Raw genomic sequence first — 9811 nt, 5'->3', positions numbered from 1 at the left:
TGATCCCAGGATGCTGGAATCATGACCTGAGCTGAAGACAGACGCTTAACGACTGAGCCACCCAGGTGCCCTGAAAGGGAGAGGTTTTTTTTTTTTTTTTTTTTTTAAGATTTTATTCATTTATTTGAGAGAGAGAATGAGAGATAGAGAGCACGAGAGGGAAGAGGGTCAGAGGGAGAAGCAGACTTCCTGCTGAGCAGGGAACCGGATGTGGGACTCGATTCGGGGACTCCAGGATCATGACCTGAGCCGAAGGCAGTCGCTTAACCAACTGAGCCACCCAGGCGCCCTGAAAGGGAGAGTTTTGTAATAATATACTATTTAGAAGAAGTACAGATGTCCCAAAAAAGATACTATGTATAACATTTCATTTTAATGTATGCATTTTGCGGTGTCCTAATATTTTAAACATTACAATTGTTGGTGTACATATTTTTATAACAAAGAATTTTATTCCATCACACTGAAAACAAAAACACAGTCTTTCCACAGATTTGTCAACAGTATCCAAGTACGGTACACGTATGCATAAGGAATAAACCATAAGAAAACCAATGAATGCTCTCAGAAAATTTACCCAGAGTAATTTTCCTTCACAATAGTTCTATTGGAGACAAGTGCTTAAACAGCAGCATCATTAAAATCTTGTAGTCAGTACAAATGGAACAACCCTTCACTTTTAAGAATTGAGTGGTTTATCATTTTCAGGTCCTCAGAAGGCAAAAGAATAGGCTATTATGTATCTTTTACAGTAAAGAAATTTATATTAGATGTGCTTTCTAACTGGAATTCCCTTCTGAAACAATTTGAAACCATAACCATTTCTATTTTTTGTAATATCACCAAGACTGGTAATTCCTCCTTTCCAAAATTTCGTGTAATCAATGTACCTCTGCATATCTATTTAAAAGTATAAAATTTCTGAGGTGCCTGGGTGGCTCAGTCGTTAAGCGTCTGTCCTCGGCTCCGGTCATGATCTCAGGGTCCTAGGATTGAGCGCGCCCCGCGTCCAGCTCCCTGCTCCGCAGGAAGCCTGATTCTCACTCTCGCACTCTCCCTGCTTGTGTCCCTGCTCTCGTTCTCTCTCTCTCTGTCAAATAAATAAATAAAATCTTAAAAAAAATAAAAATAAACATAAAATTTCAAATTAAGACTTCATGTGGATGTTTTCCTCCTAGGTAGCGTAAGATTGTCTTATTTTTTTGGTGGGAGTAGATAGAGAATTAGAAGATAAAGGGGCAATAGTGTTAATGACAGAGAAGTACCTGATGTATTTTTCAGAGGATGCTCCAGAATTGCTAGGATATATTTGGAAATAATAGATCTCTTTTAAAGAGTTGAAGCTGTTTACATTTTAATATATGGATTTTTGTTTTGTGGCCAGGGGCAAATGATGGTGAGTTGGGGAATGGTTACAGCCAGCATCTACCTGTTATTGTTCACTTAACATGTAGACTATTGTAAGAAAGTAAGTTAATGAACTGTGTTAATCTTACTTGGGTCTATCAAAAAAGTCTACAATGTTCTATTAGAAAAATAGTCTTTTATGTCTAGTTTTTATTCTATTGGGATATTTAAGAAAAACAAATGGTGGTTTTCACAGATTTAAATCTAAATAGGACAAAACTGATTTTTTTGACTGGTACTATAGCAATATTTTAAAAAAATCATAAGGAAACAAATTTTTCACATATAATTTTCACCTCAATAATCAATTAATTGCCAGGATATCATGAAGATATTTTTTTTTTTTTAAAGATTTTATTTATTTGACAGAGAGAGACACAGCGAGAGGGGGAACACAGGCAGGGGGAGTCAGAGAGGGAGAGGCAGGCTTCCCGCCGAGCAGGGAGCCCGATGCGCGGCTCGATCCCAGGACCCTGGGATCATGACCTGAGCCGAAGGCAGACGCTTAGCGACTGAGCCACCCAGGCGCCCCTCATGAAGATATTCTTAAAACATTATGGACTTAATACTTTCACCTGACATATACCCTTTCTTAGGAAACTATTTTGGGATATATAGCCCAGAAAAACTAAGAAACAAATGTATTTGTAGAACTCAGGCACAGACCACCAGCATGCCAGCAGGTACCCTGTAGCACTGGTCAATAATTAGTTCTGGATCTAATTAGGAAGAGCAGTATAACGAATGCAAGGGAGCTGAAGGAGAGCAGTGTCAGCTGGCCTAGGTTGTAAGCATTGCAGATTGGAATAGCGGCAGTGAGAGATCTGAGAGGCGGCTTTCTGGGGAGGGGATGAGTATGAAAGGCAAAGGGGGACTTATAGATGATGTCACTGAGATTCAGGATAGAAGTGTTCACTTAAGGCCATCAATTCTGTAGCTAGGTTACATTCAATATCTCTGCACTTCAATTTCTTCACATGTGCAATTGGGATAATAGGGTTATTGTAAAATAATTAAATGGATCCTTTTAAACAAAGCAGTAAGAACAATGCATGATGCAGGGAAAACCGATAGCAGGAGCTAAAGGAAAGATGAGGCTATGGTAAGAAAAACGAAGCATTTAGAAAGAAGGACCAATTTCCTAAACTGTGGAATCACTTAAAAAGAATAACACAAGTTTTCATTTGACCTTGATCCTAGGTACAATGTCACTTCAGAGGGCCAGAGTTATAGTTTTCTAATGGATAAAGAAATACTATCATTCTAACTCAAAACCTGACCTGATAGTGAATAAGATTCGTAAAATCCTAAAGACATAGATTTCTAGGAACTAAATTTTAGAGCAACCTCAGGAAAAAGTAAGTTATTGGAGAACAGAAGGTAAATGATTGTCACTCTGGCAATGTAAAAGTGAAAGTAGATGTATAGCTGAGAGAATGTGAGTGGTAAAAAGGGAGAAAAAAGTAGTATTGCTTACTAATATTCTTATCTGACCAAGTATTAAGCAGAAAGAACTTTTCGTATTATGGAGATGGAGATCCAAGTATACCACTTTCAATTATAACCGATAACAAAATTATACATATATGTATATATAAATTCTCATTTAATATAGCAAAATCCTCATCATTCATATGAAGCAATATGTAGATTCTGCCTAGATTTCTGGTATATCACAGAATAATGGTAATAACCTAAATTAAAATCTCCCCCACCAAAAAAATCATAACTCGGATCTTTAGCATAACTACAAGATGGAGAACTCTGTGAACTTCAAACTACCTGTCCACATGAAAAATAAACACCCCAATTCACCAGAAAAAGCTCCAGATCCCACACCTAGGTGTGGTGAATCACAGGTACATTCATTCAGAAAAACAAATCCCATCCTCAATGGTAAATACTGAGAACAAATCTGATGTCACATAGATTGATTCTGTCCTTAGGAAATCAGAAGGAAGAGGGTTAAATGTTGTGGGGCCCAAGGGAACAGTACTGTATGGCACCAATTCTATGGAATAGGGGATAACTTGGAAGGAGGAAGCATCTTTTGGAGATTTGGTTGTAAGGATAAAGAAGAAAACAGGAAAAGAAATTATCCTGCTGAAACACAGAAGACTACATATTTATAAGTCACACCCTTTATTAATTTCCCACTGTATTGGTACTGTAACAAATTATCATAACTTGGTGGCTTAAAATAACACAAGTCTTTTTTCTTATAGTTCTTGAGACTAGAAGTCTGAAAACATTTTCACTACGCTAAAGTCAAGGGGTTAGCCAAAAGTATTATAAGACTTTTTTTTTTTTTCTGGAGGCTTTACGGGAGAATCTGTCTCTTGCCATTTTAAGCTTCTAGTAGCTGCCAGTGGCCTTAGCTTGCAAACCCTTTCCTCATTTTCAAAGTGCATCACTAAAAAAATCTCCTTCCATCATCATATTTCTTTCTATCTCTGATTCCTCCTGTGTCACTCTTACAAGAACCATTGTGATTACATTGGATCAACTCATAACCCAAGATAATCTTCCCACCTCAAAGGGCCTTAATCACAAAACCCTTTTCCATATAAGGTAATATAGGTTCTGGGGTGATTATGACATGGACATATTTGGGTACTGTTGTTGAACTTATCCTCCCCCACCCCCAAGTGAAAGAACACTGTAAATAAACTGCAATTTACTACAGCAATGGAAGAAGGCAGTCTTGAACTAGAAAACTTTATTAGACTTCCATACTTGCTCCTGAGTGCACACACCTGTTATAGCTCCTCCAAAGGGAAATGGAATTAGGAAATGAACAGAAGGTAGAAAACATTCATACAATGCTCCAGAGAGAAGAAAACTAGAAAACTAGAATAAAAATTTTTCAAATTATGAAAATCTCCCCCCAGTCATGAACATAAGACTGAAGAAAACTACATCACAGCATTCTAACCTGAATAAAATATATTTCAACAAGAATTTTCAAATATAAATGTCTTGAATCAGAAGTTCAAAAACAGAACATAAATGTATAAGAAAACCCAGAATAATATAAAACAAGAATTAATCAAACTCAGGAAAAATGTTGAAGAAACATACAACCACCAAAGAGACAATATGCTCACTTAAATTTAATGAAGGACATTGAAGAGGTGCTTGAAAATCCATGGGAATATGAGGATGAAATAGAGAAGAGTATAAATGTCAGGAAAAAAGACATTCATACATAGTATAGGGCTAAGAAAATCTATAATACATATAATTAGAGTGCCTGGAAGAAAAACAAAAGAAAGCAAAAGAATGTAAAATAAATAATACAGTAATACCAATCTACACATCAAAAGGAATTAAAAAGAAAGCTAAGGAATTAGACCAGGTAATACTTACATATGCATACATAAATTAACACAATAAAATGTCAGAGTTGGGACAAAATATATAAATCATATAAATAAATGTAAATGAATTTCACTTACTTATTAAAAAGATTTGCAAGTTGGCACACAAAATTCAGCTTTGTGTTGTATACAACACAGAGACCTACCTATGATTAAAGGACTCATGAAGCCTAAAAATAAAAGGGCAAATGTGTGCTGGAAAAATATTTAAACATCAAGAAATTAGAGGTTGCATTCTAGATATCAAACTCAGAAATTCAGGATAAAAAAGAAATATGTCAAATAAGACAACTTGAGATTCTGAAAGCCCCAATTCACAATAACATATGAGAATTCTGAATATCTATACTCAAGGTAGTAATAATCATAAACAGAAACAGGAAATTCAAGAAGAAATAGGAGATTCAAGAAGAAATAAACAGAAATACACTAATAGGGACTTAACTCACAGTTAAATACAGGTCACGTGAACCAAACAATATGGACATAAAGTCATCAATGGCATATCCTTAAAGTAGATTTTAAGGTGGTGTCTCAAATATTACACCCTATAAGAGCGAATATATCTTCTGCTCAAGTACACATAGAACCCTGACAAAAAATTTGCCTATATAATACATTTTGAAATAATATTAAACTCTATGCTATAGAAAAGTTACAAACACTCCCTGATAAAAATGTAAAATGAGAAATTAATAAAGTAAAAATTCAGAAAGATCTTTTTACTGAGAAATTTGAAAGCTACCTATTAAAATACTACTGAGGGGGAAATCGGAGGGGGAGACGAACCATGAGAGACTATGGATTCTGAGAAACAAACTGAGGGTTCTAGAGGGCAGGAGGTGGGGAGATGGGTTAGCCTGGTGATGGGTATTAAAAAGGGCACGTACTGCATGGAGCACTGGGTGTTATACGCAAACAATGAGTCATGGAACACTACATCAAAAACTAATGATGTATGGTGATTAACATAACATAAATAAAATAAAATAAAATAAAATAAAATAAAATAAAATAAAATAAAATACTATTGTGAGATGGAGTCCCACATAGGGCTCTGTGCTGGGCACAGAGCCTGCTTAGGGTTCTCTCTTTCTCTCTCTCCCTCCATTCCTCCCCCTGCCTCTCCTTCTTTCCCTCTCTAAGAATAATAATAAAAATAAAAATAAGGGGCGCCTGGGTGGCTCAGTCGTTAAGCATCTGCCTTCGGCTCAGGTCATGATCCCAGGGTCCTGGGATTGAGCCCTGCATCGGGCTTCCTGCTCGGCCAGGAGGCCTGCTTCTCCCTCTCCCACTCCCCCTGCTTGTGTTCCCTCTCTTGCTGTGTCTCTCTCTGTCAAATAAATAAATAAAAGCTTTAAAAAATAAAAAATAAAAATAAAATATTTTTGGATGGGGAGTTCTGGTCCAAGATGGAGATGTAGGAAGACCCTCAACTTATCTCCCCCGTGGACATACCAAATGTACATCTACTTATAGAGCAATTCCTTCTGAAGAAGAACTGAGGGCTAAACGCATGGCTTTTGCACAACAAAAGATAGAGAGACCACACAGAGAATGGCAAGAGAGATGGAGACACGGAGACACAGTTACAAAGGGAACTTCCACTTCTGATGCTGTGAACTGCAGTGGGGAGAGATAGTACCTGGGACTATAAGCAGTTTTATCTGGTCTGGGGCACACAAAAAGAGCTGAGGTTAAAAAGGACAGCTAGAATATAAAGGAACCAGCCCTAGAACTTTGCCAAACAGCTGGGAACTGCTAGAACTCTTCCCAGGTCTGATGGGCTAGTGAGTGCAATGGTTTATGTTTGCCTGCACCTTGATAGCATGGACAGGAGCAAGGTCTGGGCACCCTAGCTGGACTACTGCCTTAGTGAGCCCTGGCTCCTGACCTATACCAGCCCCAGCCATCCTACCAAGGCAGCCCCAAAGCAGCATACACCAGGACACCCCTGGTCAGTGCTCACTATAGCACCAGTTGTCTTGCCAAGGTGACACAGGCACAAAGCACCCTATAACATACAGGCCCATACTACTTTGGTTCTAGCTGCTCTGCCAGGGTGCCTCCTGCACAGAGTGCCCTGAGACCCACCTCCCGCCCTCCAGCCCACACTCACACTCATCTTGGTTCCAGCCACCCCACCAAGGCAACTCTTCTGCAAAGCACCCTATGACCCCCTGGCTGATACCCACTTCAGCCCCAGTCACATCATCAGTGGGTCTTGTACGTGAAGCAACCCAAGAAACCCTGCCTTGCATCTACTTCTACTTCAGCTTCAGCTATCTGGCCAGGTTGACCTCTGCACAAAGAGTCCCAGGACACCCTGGCTTGCAACCACTTTGGCTTCAGGTGTCTGGTGAGGGTGCCCTTTGCAGAGTCCTAGGACTGTCCTAGCCCATGCCCACTTCAGTTCCAGCCCTAACACAGAGCGCCCCAGGACCACCAGCCCACAATAGCCACAGCGCCAGCCAGCCAGCCAAAGTCACGAGGTGCACACAGTCTACACAGGAGATGACAATATACAAGATCATTTCATCAAATTTATGAGAAGTAAAAATTAAAGGAAAAAATTTCATGAGTAAAAGCAAATATACAGTAAAGGCAGTAGAAGAATCACTTATAAAGCTATTATGAAGGTTAAAAGATAAAAATAGTAAAATCAAATTTATCTATAAGTTAAGGGAACTCACAAAATCAAAATATGTAAAATATGACAACATATGCATAAACTTTGGAGGGGGTAGTGAAAATGAAGTTCTTTTAGAATGTGTTTGAGCTTAAGTAACAATCAACTTAGACTGTTATACTCTTAGGATATCATGTATGAACTTCACGCTACCACAAACAAAAAGGCTGTAAGAGATACATAAAAAATAAAGATAAAGAAAGCCAAGCATAATACTAAAGAAAGTCATCAATCACAAGGAAAGAGAGCAAGAGAAGAAAGGAACAGAGAAGTACAAAACAACCAGAAAACAATCAAAATGGCAATAACTACATACCTATCAACAATTGTTTTATTTTATTATTTTTTATTTTATTATGTTATGTTAATCACCCTCCTACACTGTTGGTAGGAATGCAAAGCTGGTGCAGCCACTCTGGAAAACAGTATGGAGGTTCCTCAAAAAGTTGAAAATAGAGCTACCATACTACCCCGCAATTGTACTACTGGGTATTTACCCCAAAGATACAAATGTAGGGATCTGAAGGGGTATGTGCACCCCGATGTTTATAGCAGCAATGTCCACAATAGCCAAACTATGGAAAGATCCATTCATCTGTCCATCGACAGGTGAATGGATAAAGAAGATGTATATATATATATATATATATATATATATGTACACAATGGAATATTAGGCAGCCATCAAAAGGAATGAAATCTCGCCATTTGCAAAGATATGGATGGAACTGGAGGGTATTATGCTGAGCGAAATAAGTCAATCAGAGAAAAACATATATCATATGATCTCACTGATATGAGGAATTCTTAATCTCAGGAAACAAACTGAGGGTTGCTGGAGTGGTGGGGGATGGGAGAAATGGGGTGGCTGGGTGATGGACATTGGGGAGGGTATATGCTATGGTGAGCCTGTGAAGTGTGTAAGATTGTTGAATCACAGACCTGTACCTCTGAAATAAATAATACATTATATGTTAAAAAAAAAAAAGAAGATAGTAGAAGGGAGAAATGAATAATTGTTTTAAATGTAAATGGTTTGGTCCAACAGCCTGAAGCCCCAGAGCCTAGCCCATGGCTCAGCAGTAGTGCTGAAAGCAGCTCCATTAGCAGTGCTGTGGCTGGGTGAAATGCCTATATCAACTTCATGGTGGATGGGACCTGTCAGCATTTGGCTATTATAGGCTATAAGGATTCACCCTCCATCTGGGCAGTCATCCCTAGTGGAGCTCCCATTTTTAATATCACTGTCATTATGACTCCTAAGTCACCATGACTCTAATGGACAAAGAAGGTGTCCACAGTGGAATGATCAACAAGAAATGTTATGAAATGGCTTCCCACCTGTGGTATTCCCAGTACTGACCTGGTCTGTCAATTTCCCCCACCACTCCCCACTGCTTTTACACCCTTCTCCTCCCCAAACATACACATACCCCTTTTTGATTTTGGGGGCCATTATCCCATATCCCATACCAGTTATTGCTGCCCAAACCACATGGGCTGGGGGCTGGAGCTGGATGGACAGACACTTCCCCCTACCCATAACCCTCCTGTGTGTGGTTGGAAAACATTTTTGATTTTTGGTGTTCCCCTCCCTGAATATAAAAGATTCTATTAACCAAAAATAAATAAATGAATAAAAAAATAAATGTAAATGGTTTACATCTTCTAATCAAAAGATATAAGGGGACAGAATGGATTTAAAAAGTTATATGCTACCTACAAGAGAAGTTATAACAAGAGGTTATAACAATTGTAAATTTCTTTTCATTCAACATTGGAACATCAAAATACATAAAACAAATATTAATACGTATAGAGGGAGAAATTGACAGTAATACAATAATAGTAGGAGACTTTAACACCTGACTTACAACAATAAGTAGATTATTCAGACAGGAAATCAAACAGGAAACAGTGGCTTTGAACAACACATTAGACAGGATGGACTCAAGACATATACACAGAATATTTCATCAAAAACCAGCAGAATACATATTTTTTTTCAAGTGCACATAGAACATTCTTCATGATGGATCATATGTTAGGCTACAAAACAAGTCTCAATAAATTTAAGGAGACTGAAATCATAGCAAGCATCTTTTACAACTACAGTGGCATTAAACTATAAATTAATTATAAGAAAAAAAACTAAGAAAACACAAACATCTGAAGGCCAAACAAAATACTACTAAACATCCAATGGGTTAATGAAGAAATCAAAGAGGAAACAAAAAAAAAACCAACAAAACATGGAGATAAATGGAAATGAAAAGACTATGCTCCAAATTATTTGGGACACAGCCAAAGTAGTTCTAAGAGGGAGGTTTATAGT

At 38.0% G+C, this 9811-nt stretch overlaps 1 pseudogene; it reads left to right on the top strand.

Moving 5' to 3' along the window:
- The first annotated feature begins 3161 nt into the window (after positions 1-3161).
- On the top strand, positions 3162-8838 carry LOC113925588 (annotated as a pseudogene).
- The last annotated feature ends 973 nt before the right edge of the window (positions 8839-9811 follow it).

Source organism: Zalophus californianus, chromosome 2 (genome assembly GCF_009762305.2).
Source record: "Zalophus californianus isolate mZalCal1 chromosome 2, mZalCal1.pri.v2, whole genome shotgun sequence".
NCBI classification, from domain to species: Eukaryota; Metazoa; Chordata; class Mammalia; order Carnivora; family Otariidae; genus Zalophus; species Zalophus californianus.
Note: the sequence above shows the minus strand (reverse complement) of the source record. Positions and strands in the feature narration are given on the sequence as shown.